The sequence below is a fragment of the Calliopsis andreniformis genome, unplaced genomic scaffold (genome assembly GCF_051401765.1).
Source record: "Calliopsis andreniformis isolate RMS-2024a unplaced genomic scaffold, iyCalAndr_principal scaffold0047, whole genome shotgun sequence".
In the NCBI taxonomy this organism is placed as follows: domain Eukaryota; kingdom Metazoa; phylum Arthropoda; class Insecta; order Hymenoptera; family Andrenidae; genus Calliopsis; species Calliopsis andreniformis.
The window spans coordinates 734,428-747,774 of record NW_027480456.1 but is presented as its reverse complement, the minus strand read 5'-3'; positions in this window follow the sequence as shown (position 1 = coordinate 747,774).

Below are 13,347 nucleotides of genomic sequence, written 5' to 3'. Positions count from 1 at the left end.
TTGAGGATTGAGGATTGAGGACAGAGTATAGAGGATAGAGGATGAGGACTGAGGGTTGAGGATTGAGGTTTGACGACTGAGGATTGAGGATTGTGGATTGTGGATTGAGGAATGACGTTTGAGGATTGGGGATTGAGGATTGTAGTATTCAAGATGTAGGATTGAATGTTTTGTCATTAAGGATAGAGGATTGGGGACTGAGCGTCGAGGACTGAGTGTTGAGGATTGAGGATTGAAGTCTGAGGATTGGGGACTGAGGATTGAGGTCTGAGGATCGAGGATTGAGGATTGAGGATTGAGGATTAACGTTTGAGGGTTGAGGATGGAGGATTCAGGATTGAGGACTGAGGGTTGAGGGTTGAGGTTTGAGGACTGAGGATTGATGATTGATGTTTGAGGATTGAGGATTGGAGATTGAGTATTGAGGATTGAATATTGAGGATTCAGGATTGAGGATTGAGGATTGAGGAATGAAGATTGAGGATTGGGGACTGAGCATTGACGATTGAGGATTGAGGATTGAGGATTGAGGATTGAGGATTGAGGATTTAGGACTGAGTATTGACGTTTGAGGATTGAGGATTGAGGATTGAAGATTGAGGTTTGGCGATTGAGGACTGAAGGTTGAGAGTTGAGGATTGAGGATTGATGATGGAGGATGAGGACTGAGGGTTGAGGATTGAGGTTTCAGGACTCAGGATTCAGGATTGAGGTTTGAGGATTGAGGATTGAAGATTGAGTATTGAGGATTGAAGATTGAGGAATTAGGATTGAGGATTGAGGATTGAGGATTGAGGATTGAAGATTGAGTATTGGGTATTGACGGTTGAGAATTGAGGATTGAGTATTGCGGATTGAGGATTGAGGATTGAATATTGAGTATTGAGGGTTGAGGTTTGAGGATTGAAGATTGAGGATGAGGACTGAGGGTTGAGGGTTGAGGTTTGAGGACTGAGGATTGATGATTGATGTTTGAGGATTGAGGATTGGAGATTGAGTATTGAGGATTGAATATTGAGGATTGAGGATTGAGGATTGAGGATTGAGGAATGAAGATTGAGGATTGGGGACTGAGCATTGACGATTGAGGATTGAGGATTGAGGATTGAGGATTGAGGATTGAGTATTGAAGATTGAGTATTGGGGATTGAAGGTTGAGGATTGAGGATTGAGGATTGAGGATAGAGGATTACAGATTGAGGATTTGGGACTGAGGATTGAAGATTGAGGATTGAGGAGTGAGGACTGGGGATTGAGGATTCAGGATTGAAGATTGATGGTTGGGGATTGAGGAACGATGATTGGGGATTGAGGATTGAGGATTGAGGATTGAGGATTGAGGATTGAGGATTGAGAATTGAGTATTGAAGATTGAGGACAGAGGGTTGAGGATTGAGGATTGATGTTTGAGGATTGAGAATTGATGATTGAATATTTTCGATTGAGTATTGTATCCTGAGAATTCAGGATATTCTATTGAATATTGAGAATTGATGGTTGATGGTTGATTATTGATGATTGATGATTGATGGTAGTGTGTTGAATATTGAGGATTGAGGGTTCAGGATTGAGGATTGAGTATAGAAGGTTGAAAACTGAGGATTCAGGATTGAGGATAGACGATTGAGCATTGAAGTTTGAGTATTGATGATTGACGTTTGAGGATAGAGGATTGAGCGTTGAGGGTTGAGGACGAGGAGTGATGGATGGGGATTGAGGTTTGAGGACTGAGGATTGAGTATTCAGGATTGAGGATTTAGGATTGAGGGTTGAGGATTGAAGATTGGGTATTGAGGATTGAAGATTGAGGATTGAGGATTGAGGATTGAGGATTGGAGATTGAGTATTGAGGATTGAAGATTGAGGGTTAAGGATTGAGGATTGAGGATTGAGGATTGAGGATTGAGGATTAACGATTGAGGATTGAGGATGGAGGATTGAGGATTGAGGATTGAGGATTGAAGATTGAGGACTGAGGATTGAGGATTGAGGATTGAGGATTGAGGATTGAGGATTGAGAATTGAAGATAGAGTATTGAGGATTGATGACTGAGGACTGAGGATTGAGGATTGAGGATTGAGGACTGAGGTTTGAGGATTGAGTGTTGAGCACTGAGGATTGAGGATTGAGGATTGAGGATTTAGGACTGAGGATTGACGTTTGATGATTGAGGATTGAGGATTGAAGATTGAGGTTTGGCGATTGAGGACTGAAGGTTGAGAGTTGAGGATTGAGGATTGACGATGGAGGGTGAGGACTGAGGGTTGAGGATTGAGGTTTCAGGACTCAGGATTCAGGATTGAGGTTTGAGGATTGAGGATTGAAGATTGAGTATTGAGGATTGAAGATTGAGGAATTAGGATTGAGGATTGAGTATTGAGTATTGAGGATTGAAGATTGAGTATTGGGTATTGACGGTTGAGTATTGAGGATTGAGTATTGAGGATTGAGGATTGAGGATTGAAGATTGAGTATTGAGGGTTGAGGATTGAGGATTGAAGATTGAGGATTGAGGATTGAGGATTGAGGATTGAGGATTGAGGAATGAAGATTGAGGATCGGGGACTGAGGATTGACGATTGAGGATTGAGGATTGAGGATTGAGGATTGAGGATTGAGGATTGAAGATTGAGTATTGGGTATTGAAGGTTGAGGATTGAGGATTGAGTGTTGAGGATTGAGGACGAGGACTGAGAGTTGAGGATTGAGGATTGAGGACTGAGGATTGAGAATTCAGGATTGAAGATTGAGGGTTGGGGATTGAGGATCGATGATTGGGGATTGAGGATTGAGGATTCAGGATTGCGGATTGAGGATTGAGGATTGGAGATTGAGTATTGAGAATTGAAGATTGAGGATTGAGGATTGAGGATTGAGGACAGAGTATAGAGGATAGAGGATGAGGACTGAGGGTTGAGGATTGAGGTTTGACGACTGAGGATTGAGGATTGTGGATTGTGGATTGAGGAATGACGTTTGAGGATTGGGGATTGAGGATTGTAGTATTCAAGATGTAGGATTGAATGTTTTGTCATTAAGGATAGAGGATTGGGGACTGAGCGTCGAGGACTGAGTGTTGAGGATTGAGGATTGAAGTCTGAGGATTGGGGACTGAGGATTGAGGCCTGAGGATCGAGGATTGAGGATTGAGGATTGAGGATTAACGTTTGAGGGTTGAGGATGGAGGATTGAGGATTGAGGACTGAGGATTGAAGATTGAGGATTGAGGATTGAGGATTGAGGATTGAGGATTGAGGATTGGGGATTGAAGATAGAGTATTGAGGATTGATGACTGAGGATTGAGGATTGAGGATTGAGGACTGAGCTTTGAGGATTGAGTGTTGAGCATTGAGGATTGAGGATTGAGGATTGAGGATTTAGGACTGAGGATTGACGTTTGAGGGTTGAGGATTGAGGATTGAGGGTTGAGGATTGAGGATTGAAGATTGAGGATTGAGGATTGAGGATTGAGTATTGAAGATTGAGGACAGAGGGTTGAGGATTGAGGATTGATGTTTGAGGATTCAGATTTGATGATTGAATATTTTGGATTGAGTATTGTATCCTGAGAATTCAGGATATTCTATTGAATATTGAGAATTGATGGTTGATGGTTGATTATTGAGGATTGATGATTGATGGTAGTGTGTTGAATATTGAGGATTGAGGGTTCAGGATTGAGGATTGAGTATAGAAGGTTGAAATCTGAGGATTGAGGATTGAGGATAGACGATTGAGGATTGAAGTTTGAGTATTGATGATTGACGTTTGAGGATTGAGGATTGAGCGTTTAGGGTTGAGGACGAGGAGTGATGGATGGGGATTGAGGTTTGAGGACTGAGGATTGAGTATTCAGGGTTGAGGATTTAGGATTGAGGGTTGAGGATTGAAGATTGAGGATTGGGGATTGAGGATTGAGGATTGAGGATTGAGGATTGAGGATTGAGTATTGAGTATTGATGATTGAGGATTGAGGATTGAGTTTTGAATATTGAGGATTGGGGATTGAGGATTGAAGATTGAGGGTTGAGGATTGTGGATTGAGGATTGAGGATTGAGGATTGGAGTTTGAGCATTGAGAATTGAAGGTTGATGATTGAGGGTTGAGGACTGAGGACAGAGGATAAAGGATAGAGGATGAGGACTGAGGGTTGAGGATTGAGGATTGAGGATTGTGGATTGAGGAATGACGTTTGAGGATTGGGGATTGAGGATTGTAGTATTGAAGATGGAGGATTGAGGTTTTATCATTAGGGATAGAGGATTGGGGACTGAGCGTCGAGGTCTGAGTATTGAGGATTGGGGATTGAAGTCTGAGGATTGTGGACTGAGGATTGACGATTGAGGATTGAGGATTGAGGATTGAGGATTGAGGATTGAGGATTGAAGATTGAGTATTGGGTATTGAAGGTTGAGGATTGAGGATTGAGTGTTGAGGATTGAGGACGAGGACTGAGAGTTGAGGATTGAGGATTGAGGACTGAGGATTGAGGATTCAGGATTGAAGATTGAGGGTTGGGGATTGAGGATCGATGATTGGGGATTGAGGATTGAGGAATTAGGATTGAGGACTGAGGATTGAAGATGGAGTATTGAGGATTGATGACTGAGGATTGAGGATTGAGGATTGAGGATTGGGGATTGAGGATTGAGGATTGAGGATTGAGGATTGAGGGTTGAAGATTGAGTATTGGGTATTGACGGTTGAGTATTGAGGATTGAGTATTGAGGATTGCGGATTGAGGATTGAAGATTGAGTATTGAGGGTTGAGGATTGAGGATTGAAGATTGAGGATTGAGGATTGAGGATTGAGGATTGAGGATTGAGGAATGAAGATTGAGGATCGGGGACTGAGGATTGACGATTGAGGATTGAGGATTGAGGATTGAGGATTGAGGATTGAGGATTGAAGATTGAGTATTGTGTATTGAAGGTTGAGGATTGAGGATTGAGGATTGAGGATTGAGGACAGAGTATAGAGGATAGAGGATGAGGACTGAGGGTTGAGGATTGAGGTTTGACGACTGAGGATTGAGGATTGTGGTATGTGGATTGAGGAATGACGTTTGAGGATTGGGGATTGAGGATTGTAGTATTCAAGATGTAGGATTGAATGTTTTGTCATTAAGGATAGAGGATTGGGGACTGAGCGTCGAGGACTGAGTGTTGAGTATTGAGGATTGAAGGCTGAGGATTGGGGACTGAGGATTGAGGCCTGAGGATCGAGGATTGAGGATTGAGGATTGAGGATTAACGTTTAGGGTTGAGGACGAGGAGTGATGGATGGGGATTGAGGTTCGAGGACTGAGGATTGAGGATTGAGGATTGAGGATTGAGGATTGAGGATTGGGGATTGAAGATAGAGTATTGAGGATTGATGACTGAGGATTGAGGATTGAGGATTGAGGGTTGAGGATTGAAGATTGAGAATTGAGAATTTGGTATTGATGGCTGAGTATTGAGGATGGATGGTTGAGGTCTGTGTGTTGAATATTGAGGATTGAGGACTCAGGGTTGAGGATTGAGCATTGTAGATTGAGGACTGAGGATTGAGGGTTGAGGATTGAGGATTGAATATTGTGAATTGATGATTGAAGATTGAGGATTGAGGATTGAGTGTTGAGGATTGAGGACGAGGACTGAGGATTGAGGATTGAGGATTGAGGATTGAGGATTGAGGATTGAGGATTGATGATTGAAGATTGAGTATTGAGTATTGATGATTGAGGATTGAGGATTGAGTATTGAAGATTGAGGACTGAGTGTTGAGGATTGAAGATTGAGCATTGAGGATTGAGGATCGAAGATTGAGGATTGAGGATTGAGGATTGAGGAATGTGGATTGAGGATTTAGAATTGGAGATTGGGTATTGAGGATTGAAGGTTGAGGATTGAGGATTGAGTGTTGAGGATTGAAGATTGAAGATTGAGGATTGAGGATTGAGGACAGAGGATAGAGGATAGAGGATGAGGACTGAGGGTTGAGGATTGAGGTTTGACGACTGAGGATTGAGGATTGAGGATTGTGGATTGAAGAATGACGTTTGAGGATTGGGGATTGAGGATTGTAGTATTGAAGATGTAGGATTGAACGTTTTGTCATTAAGGATAGAGGATTGGGGACTGAGCGTCGAGGACTGAGTGTTGAGGATTGAGGATTGAAGTCTGAGGATTGGGGATTGAAGATTGAGGACTGAGGATTGAGGATTGAGGATTGAGGATTGAGGATTAACGTTTGAGGATTGAGGATGGAGGATTGAGCATTGAGGATTGAGGATTGAGGATTGAGGATTGAGGTTTGAATATTGAGGATTGGGGATTGAGGATTGAAGGTTGAGGGTTGAGGATTGTGGATTGAGGATTGAGGATTGAGGATTGGAAATTGAGCATTGAGTATTGAAGGTTGATGATTGAGGGTTGAGGACTGAGGACAGAGGATACAGGATAGAGGATCAGGACTGAGGGTTGAGAATTGAGGTTTGAGGATTGTGGATTGAGGAATGACGTTTGAGGATTGGGGATTGAGGATTGTAGTATTGAAAATGGAGGATTGAGGTTTTATCATTAAGGATAGAGGATTGAGGATTGAGCGTCGAGGTCTGAGTATTGAGGCTTGGGGATTGAAGTCTGAGGATTGTGGACTGTGGATTGAGGACTGAGGATTGAGGATTGAGGATTGAGGATTGAGGATTAACGTTTGAGGATTGAGGATGGAGGATTGAGGATTGAGGATTGAGGATTGTGGATTGAAGATTGAGGATTGAGGATTGAGGGTTGAGGATTGAGGATTGAGGATTGAGGTTTGAATATTGAGGATTGGGGTTTGAGGATTGAAGATTGAGGGCTAAGGATTGAGGATTGAGGACTGAGGATTGAGGATTGAGGATTGAGGATTGAGGATTGAGGATTGAGGATTGAGGATTGAGGATTGAGGATTGAGGATTGAGGATTTAGGACTGAGTATTGACGTTTGAGGATTGAGGATTGAGGATTGAAGATTGAGGTTTGGCGATTGAGGACTGAAGGTTGAGAGTTGAGGATTGAGGATTGATGATGGAGGATGAGGACTGAGGGTTGAGGATTGAGGTTTCAGGACTCAGGATTCAGGATTGAGGTTTGAGGATTGAGGATTGAAGATTGAGTATTGAGGATTGAAGATTGAGGAATTAGGATTGAGGACTGAGGATTGAGGATTGAGGATTGAAGATTGAGTATTGGGTATTGACGGTTGAGAATTGAGGATTGAGTATTGAGGATTGAGGATTGAGGATTGAATATTGAGTATTGAGGGTTGAGGTTTGAGGATTGAAGATTGAGGATGAGGACTGAGGGTTGAGGGTTGAGGTTTGAGGACTGAGGATTGATGATTGATGTTTGAGGATTGAGGATTGGAGATTGAGTATTGAGGATTGAATATTGAGGATTGAGGATTGAGGATTGAGGATTGAGGAATGAAGATTGAGGATTGGGGACTGAGCATTGACGATTGAGGATTGAGGATTGAGGATTGAGGATTGAGGATTGAGGATTGAAGATTGAGTATTGGGGATTGAAGGTTGAGGATTGAGGATTGAGGATTGAGGATAGAGGATTACAGATTGAGGATTTGGGACTGAGGATTGAAGATTGAGGATTGAGGAGTGAGGACTGAGGATTGAGGATTCAGGATTGAAGATTGATGGTTGGGGATTGAGGAACGATGATTGGGGATTGAGGATTGAGGATTGAGGATTGAGGATTGAGAATTGAGTATTGAAGATTGAGGACAGAGGGTTGAGGATTGAGGATTGATGTTTGAGGATTGAGAATTGATGATTGAATATTTTCGATTGAGTATTGTATCCTGAGAATTCAGGATATTCTATTGAATATTGAGAATTGATGGTTGATGGTTGATTATTGATGATTGATGATTGATGGTAGTGTGTTGAATATTGAGGATTGAGGGTTCAGGATTGAGGATTGAGTATAGAAGGTTGAAAACTGAGGATTCAGGATTGAGGATAGACGATTGAGGATTGAAGTTTGAGTATTGATGATTGACGTTTGAGGATAGAGGATTGAGCGTTGAGGGTTGAGGACGAGGAGTGATGGATGGGGATTGAGGTTTGAGGACTGAGGATTGAGTATTCAGGATTGAGGATTTAGGATTGAGGGTTGAGGATTGAAGATTGGGTATTGAGGATTGAAGATTGAGGATTGAGGATTGAGGATTGAGGATTGGAGATTGAGTATTGAGGATTGAAGATTGAGGGTTAAGGATTGAGGATTGAGGCTTGAGGATTGAGGGTTGAGGATTGAAGATTGAGAATTGAGAATTTGGTATTGATGGCTGAGTATTGAGGATTGATGGTTGAGGTCTGTGTGTTGAATATTGAGGATTGAGGACTCAGGGTTGAGGATTGAGCATTGTAGATTGAGGACTGAGGATTGAGGGTTGAGGATTGAGGATTGAATATTGTGAATTGATGATTGAAGATTGAGGATTGAGGATTGAGTGTTGAGGATTGAGGACGAGGACTGAGGATTGAGGATTGAGGATTGAGGATTGAGGATTGAGGATTGAGGATTGATGATTGAAGATTGAGTGTTGAGGATTGAAGATTGAGCATTGAGGATTGAGGATCGAAGATTGAGGATTGAGGATTGAGGATTGAGGAATGTGGATTGAGGATTTAGAATTGGAGATTGGGTATTGAGGATTGAAGGTTGAGGATTGAGGATTGAGTGTTGAGGATTGAAGATTGAAGATTGAGGATTGAGGATTGAGGACATAGGATAGAGGATAGAGGATGAGGACTGAGGGTTGAGGATTGAGGTTTGACGACTGAGGATTGAGGATTGAGGATTGTGGATTGAAGAATGACGTTTGAGGATTGGGGATTGAGGATTGTAGTATTGAAGATGTAGGATTGAACGTTTTGTCATTAAGGATAGAGGATTGGGGACTGAGCGTCGAGGACTGAGTGTTGAGGATTGAGGATTGAAGTCTGAGGATTGGGGATTGAAGATTGAGGACTGAGGATTGAGGATTGAGGATTGAGGATTGAGGATTAACGTTTGAGGATTGAGGATGGAGGATTGGGCATTGAGGATTGAGGATTGAGGATTGAGGATTGAGGTTTGAATATTGAGGATTGGGGATTGAGGATTGAAGGTTGAGGGTTGAGGATTGTGGATTGAGGATTGAGGATTGAGGATTGGAAATTGAGCATTGAGTATTGAAGGTTGATGATTGAGGGTTGAGGACTGAGGACAGAGGATACAGGATAGAGGATCAGGACTGAGGGTTGAGGATTGAGGTTTGAGGATTGTGGATTGAGGAATGACGTTTGAGGATTGGGGATTGAGGATTGTAGTATTGAAAATGGAGGATTGAGGTTTTATCATTAAGGATAGAGGATTGAGGATTGAGCGTCGAGGTCTGAGTATTGAGGCTTGGGGATTGAAGTCTGAGGATTGTGGACTGTGGACTGAGGACTGAGGATTGAGGATTGAGGATTGAGGATTGAGGATTAACGTTTGAGGATTGAGGATGGAGGATTGAGGATTGAGGATTGAGGATTGTGGATTGAAGATTGAGGATTGAGGATTGAGGGTTGAGGATTGAGGATTGAGGATTGAGGTTTGAATATTGAGGATTGGGGTTTGAGGATTGAAGATTGAGGGCTAAGGATTGAGGATTGAGGATTGAGGATTTAGGACTGAGGATTGACGTTTGATGATTGAGGATTGAGGATTGAAGATTGAGGTTTGGCGATTGAGGACTGAAGGTTGAGAGTTGAGGATTGAGGATTGACGATGGAGGGTGAGGACTGAGGGTTGAGGATTGAGGTTTCAGGACTCAGGATTCAGGATTGAGGTTTGAGGATTGAGGATTGAAGATTGAGTATTGAGGATTGAAGATTTAGGAATTAGGATTGAGGATTGAGTATTGAGTATTGAGGATTGAAGATTGAGTATTGGGTATTGACGGTTGAGTATTGAGGATTGAAGATTGAGGATTGAGGATTGAGGATTGAGGATTGAGGATTGAGGAATGAAGATTGAGGATCGGGGACTGAGGATTGACGATTGAGGATTGAGGATTGAGGATTGAGGATTGAGGATTGAGGATTGAAGATTGAGTATTGGGTATTGAAGGTTGAGGATTGAGGATTGAGTGTTGAGGATTGAGGACGAGGACTGAGAGTTGAGGATTGAGGATCGAGGACTGAGGATTGAGAATTCAGGATTGAAGATTGAGGGTTGGGGATTGAGGATCGATGTTTGGGGATTGAGGATTGAGGATTCAGGATTGCGGATTGAGGATTGAGGATTGGAGATTGAGTATTGAGAATTGAAGATTGAGGATTGAGGATTGAGGATTGAGGACAGAGTATAGAGGATAGAGGATGAGGACTGAGGGTTGAGGATTGAGGTTTGACGACTGAGGATTGAGGATTGTGGATTGTGGATTGAGGAATGACGTTTGAGGATTGGGGATTGAGGATTGTAGTATTCAAGATGTAGGATTGAATGCTTTGTCATTAAGGATAGAGGATTGGGGACTGAGCGTCGAGGACTGAGTGTTGAGGATTGAGGATTGAAGTCTGAGGATTGGGGACTGAGGATTGAGGCCTGAGGATCGAGGATTGAGGATTGAGGATTGAGGATTAACGTTTGAGGGTTGAGGATGGAGGATTGAGGATTGAGGACTGAGGGTTGAGGGTTGAGGTTTGAGGACTGAGGATTGATGATTGATGTTTGAGGATTGAGGATTGGAGATTGAGTATTGAGGATTGAATATTGAGGATTCAGGATTGAGGATTGAGGATTGAGGAATGAAGATTGAGGATTGGGGACTGAGCATTGACGATTGAGGATTGAGGATTGAGGATTGAGGATTGAGGATTGAGGATTTAGGACTGAGTATTGACGTTTGAGGATTGAGGATTGAGGATTGAAGATTGAGGTTTGGCGATTGAGGACTGAAGGTTGAGAGTTGAGGATTGAGGATTGATGATGGAGGATGAGGACTGAGGGTTGAGGATTGAGGTTTCAGGACTCAGGATTCAGGATTGAGGTTTGAGGATTGAGGATTGAAGATTGAGTATTGAGGATTGAAGATTGAGGAACTAGGATTGAGGATTGAGGATTGAGGATTGAGGATTGAAGATTGAGTATTGGGTATTGACGGTTGAGAATTGAGGATTGAGTATTGAGGATTGAGGATTGAGGATTGAATATTGAGTATTGAGGGTTGAGATTTGAGGATTGAAGATTGAGGATGAGGACTGAGGGTTGAGGGTTGAGGTTTGAGGACTGAGGATTGATGATTGATGTTTGAGGATTGAGGATTGGAGATTGAGTATTGAGGATTGAATATTGAGGATTGAGGATTGAGGATTGAGGATTGAGGAATGAAGATTGAGGATTGGGGACTGAGCATTGACGATTGAGGATTGAGGATTGAGGATTGAGGATTGAGGATTGAGGATTGAAGATTGAGTATTGGGGATTGAAGGTTGAGGATTGAGGATTGAGGATTGAGGATAGAGGATTACAGATTGAGGATTTGGGACTGAGGATTGAAGATTGAGGATTGAGGAGTGAGGACTGGGGATTGAGGATTCAGGATTGAAGATTGATGGTTGGGGATTGAGGAACGATGATTGGGGATTGAGGATTGAGGATTGAGGATTGAGGATTGAGGATTGAGGATTGAGAATTGAGTATTGAAGATTGAGGACAGAGGGTTGAGGATTGAGGATTGATGTTTGAGGATTGAGAATTGATGATTGAATATTTTCGATTGAGTATTGTATCCTGAGAATTCAGGATATTCTATTGAATATTGAGAATTGATGGTTGATGGTTGATTATTGATGATTGATGATTGATGGTAGTGTGTTGAATATTGAGGATTGAGGGTTCAGGATTGAGGATTGAGTATAGAAGGTTGAAAACTGAGGATTCAGGATTGAGGATAGACGATTGAGGATTGAAGTTTGAGTATTGATGATTGACGTTTGAGGATAGAGGATTGAGCGTTGAGGGTTGAGGACGAGGAGTGATGGATGGGGATTGAGGTTTGAGGACTGAGGATTGAGTATTCAGGATTGAGGATTTAGGATTGAGGGTTGAGGATTGAAGATTGGGTATTGAGGATTGAAGATTGAGGATTGAGGATTGAGGATTGAGGATTGGAGATTGAGTATTGAGGATTGAAGATTGAGGGTTAAGGATTGAGGATTGAGGATTGACGATTGAGGATTGAGGATTAACGATTGAGGATTGAGGATGGAGGATTGAGGATTGAGGATTGAGGATTGAAGATTGAGGATTGAGGATTGAGGATTGAGGATTGATGATTGAGGATTTAGGACTGAGGATTGACGTTTGATGATTGAGGATTGAGGATTGAAGATTGAGGTTTGGCGATTGAGGACTGAAGGTTGAGAGTTGAGGATTGAGGATTGACGATGGAGGGTGAGGACTGAGGGTTGAGGATTGAGGTTTCAGGACTCAGGATTCAGGATTGAGGTTTGAGGATTGAGGATTGAAGATTGAGTATTGAGGATTGAAGATTGAGGAATTAGGATTGAGGATTGAGTATTGAGTATTGAGGATTGAAGATTGAGTATTGGGTATTGACGGTTGAGTATTGAGGATTGAGTATTGAGGATTGAGGATTGAGGATTGAAGATTGAGTATTGAGGGTTGAGGATTGAGGATTGAAGATTGAGGATTGAGGATTGAGGATTGAGGATTGAGGATTGAGGAATGAAGATTGAGGATCGGGGACTGAGGATTGACGATTGAGGATTGAGGATTGAGGATTGAGGATTGAGGATTGAGGATTGAAGATTGAGTATTGGGTATTGAAGGTTGAGGATTGAGGATTGAGTGTTGAGGATTGAGGACGAGGACTGAGAGTTGAGGATTGAGGATTGAGGACTGAGGATTGAGAATTCAGGATTGAAGATTGAGGGTTGGGGATTGAGGATCGATGATTGGGGATTGAGGATTGAGGATTCAGGATTGCGGATTGAGGATTGAGGATTGGAGATTGAGTATTGAGAATTGAAGATTGAGGATTGAGGAATGAGGATTGAGGACAGAGTATAGAGGATAGAGGATGAGGACTGAGGGTTGAGGATTGAGGTTTGACGACTGAGGATTGAGGATTGTGGATTGTGGATTGAGGAATGACGTTTGAGGATTGGGGATTGAGGATTGTAGTATTCAAGATGTAGGATTGAATGTTTTGTCATTAAGGATAGAGGATTGGGGACTGAGCGTCGAGGACTGAGTGTTGAGGATTGAGGATTGAAGTCTGAGGATTGGGGACTGAGGATTGAG